At 44.4% G+C, this 3,312-nt stretch overlaps 1 pseudogene; it reads left to right on the plus strand.

The window, feature by feature from the left end:
• The first annotated feature begins 1,004 nt into the window (after positions 1-1,004).
• Positions 1,005-2,754, plus strand: LOC119232365 (RNA-binding protein EWS-like; annotated as a pseudogene).
• Positions 2,755-3,312: the final 558 nt, after the last annotated feature.

Genomic DNA, 3,312 nt, shown 5'->3' on the forward strand with positions numbered 1-3,312 from the left:
TTAAGTGTGTGGTCTTCATTGTGGCTGTCATTGCAGAGTTTCTTACAAAGTGACCCTTCTTGAGCCAGGAAGAATCCTTTAGTAAGGAACCATTTTTCTCTTTACCCCTCACTTCCCTCATTCACAATGTTAAATGTGTTTAGAAGAGAAACTGGGTGTCTACACAGGTAATTATATCCTCTTGTTTTGGGACCAAAACACAGAATAAAAGATAACTGTTACAGAGCTGCTTGTCAAGTTTAAGGGATGGACCATATCCTCATGCTGCTGACTGGTGTAAATGCCTTGCAGAGAAGTCAGGATAATGGGAAATCACATACATACAACCTAAGGGACTGATTAGAAACTTCTGTTACTAGCTTCTGACAGGGTTTCTTTGACGTCATATTCTTATTATTTTATTATGTAAAATAAAGCTTTTCAATGCCGGTTAACATATGCTTTAGTCAGGCATTTGCATGCCTATAACTACTCAGGAATGTCCTTGCACAGCAGCATCTTCCTGTCTGTTTCAAGTACTTAATTAATGGCCTTGCTCCAGAATAAACATATTGTGTTTGTAATAAGATGATGAATATCTTTTTTTAAAAAACTTTATTGTGGGGCCTCCCTGGTGGCGCAAGGGGTTAAGACCCAACATATGAATCTGTCTGCAGCCACTGCAGCATGAGTTCGATCCCAGAGAGAAACCCACATGGCACAGCAAACCTCTCCTGACTCCCCCACTCTCCTCAGCAGAGCACTTTACTTAGTCTGCCTGTTCTGCAACCCGGCTCTGCTTCTGGTGAATCCTCTCACTGCCCACACAGCTGGCCTGTACCACAGTTCTTGTATGCATAAATAAATAAATAAATCTTTAAAAAAAAATCATTGTGCATGTCATTACTTGAAATTGTCCTTCAACAAAAAATCGTAGTAAAATTAAAAAAAAAAAAAAACTATTGTAAATGGCAGTGTGGTGCCTAGAGGAAAGCAAGAGGGAGAACAGAAAGGAAACAGAGAAAATGGCATCCATGGGTTATAGTACCTACAGCCAGGTGGCAGCCCAGTAGGGCCCACTCAAGGGTCTGCACAGACCACCCAGGCAGATGGGCAGCAAAATTATGGAACCTATGGACACCCCACTAATGTTGGCTGTACCAACTCAGGTACTGAAACTGATGGCCAGACTATATATGCAACTTCCTATTAACAGCCTCCCAACAGCTGTGCTATTACAACTGCACCCCCAGGGCTTAAATTCAGCATGCCCAGAGGTATGGCACTGGTCCTTATGATACCACCACTGCTACAGTCACTACACCCAGCTCAGCCTGCTTACAGAACTCATCCTTCTTACCCAGCCACTGGGTAACAACCCACGGCCACTGCACCTGCAAGACCACAGGGTGGTAACAAGTTGACTGAGACTAGTCAATCTCAGTGTAGCACCGGGGGTTACAACCAGCCCAGCCTAGTATATGACAGATTAACTACAGCTATTCCCAGTATCTGGGAGCTATCCCAGTCACTGTACCACCTTCCTATCCTGCTACCAGCTACTCTTCTAACAGCCAACTAGTTATGATCACAGCAGTTATTATCAGCAGAACTATGGCCAGCAGAATATGTTCAGTAAAGCAGCTATGGGCAGCAACCACCCAGTAGTTACCTCCCCACCCCCTAAATTACATCCTACAGCTAGGCTCCATGTCAATATAGCCAACAGAGCAGCAGCTGCATGAGAACCAGGAGAGAACCAGAGTATGAGTGGCCCTAACAGAGGTAGAATAGGGGGATTTGGTTGTGGAGACAAAAGCAGATGTGGGTGGAAAGCAGATGTGGTGGAATGGACTTTGGAGAGTGAGGTGGCTTCAATAAGGCTGGGGGACCCTCGGGCAAAGGACCAGCTCTTGGTCTAGGCCCACCATTAGATTCAGATGAATACTGACTACAGCATGATTTATGCTCAAGGATTACATTATGGTGTAACTCCAGATGCTCCAGGAGAGTTTTTTAGAGACCAGGACAGGCCATGATCCATATCTACCTGGACAAGGAAACAGGAAAGCCCAAAGGCGGTGTCACCTTGTCCCATGAAGACCCACTGACTGCTGGGGCTGTGTGAAGGGGTTCAAAGAAAAGATTTTCAAGGGAGCAAACTCTAAGTTTCTCTTGTTCAGAAAAAGTCTCCAATGAACAGCCTATGGGGTGGGGTGCCACTCCATGAGGGCAGAAGCATGCCACACATTTCTGTGGAGGTTCAGGGGACCCAGGAGATCATGGGAGACCCATGGGTCACATGGGCAGCAGAGGAGGAGACAGAGACAGGGAGACACCCCCACCCCAAGAGTTTCCTTCCCCATGCTGCGAAGGAAACATTCAACACTGAGCTGGAGACTGGCAGTGCCCCAACACGAGACTTCACCTGGAGAACAGAATATAACATGCCCAATGCTTTCTCCCACCACCCTTTTGCCCACAGGTGGTGGCCATGGAAGAAGAAGCCCCGGTGGCATGCAAGAAGGGAAAGATGGCCTCTTGGACTGTGGCTTTCCCAGTGGAATGTTCAGAGGTGTTCTCGAGGGACACAGAGGTGGCTTCCTTGAAGGCTAAGGCATGGATCCAGGTGGCCTTTGTGGAAGAAGACCAGGTAGCCCGGGGAACCCCCAGACCTTTTATGGATAGATGGGAGGGAGACGAGGCCCACATGAAAGACCTGGAGAAATGTAAAAAGGAGACCACCATCAGGAGCTCAGAGGCCGGTCCTACTAGACACGGAGACCCTCAGAGCTGCATTGACTACCAGACTTAGTTTTTAAACCAGAAAATTTTTTAAACTTATAATGTTGACCATAACATTATGTTTATTTCTTGTCTGTACGTTAGTATTTTTCACCATTTATGAAGTTAATGGTAGTATGCCAAGTTTTGTGTTTTTTTCTTTTTCCTTCCTTTAAAAATGGTTATTTAAGACTAAACAATGGGAACCTCTCTTGAGCAGCTTAGCATCATTGTGGAGAACCTGGAGGGCCTGTAACTATAATAGAGTTCATGGTAATTTTTTTTAAATAAATTTCCAAATGTTTATAAACAAACAAACAAAAATCTATTGTGACCATTAATGAGGATGTTAGGTATTCTGATATCTATTTCACCCAAATCTGGGAGATTTTTTAGGCATTTATATAATAAATTAGTTGTAAGATGGTATGTTCTATCACATCCACAAAGGAGTCTCCTTCAAGAACTTCAAGAGCACTCTGCAAACTGCTCTGCATGAAATTTCGCAGTTCTTTTTCATTATTGAAATTGACTAGTTTTAAACTTAAA

Source organism: Talpa occidentalis, unplaced genomic scaffold (assembly GCF_014898055.3).
Source record: "Talpa occidentalis isolate TD23 unplaced genomic scaffold, MPIMG_talOcc4v2.1 talOcc4.7, whole genome shotgun sequence".
NCBI classification, from domain to species: Eukaryota; Metazoa; Chordata; class Mammalia; order Eulipotyphla; family Talpidae; genus Talpa; species Talpa occidentalis.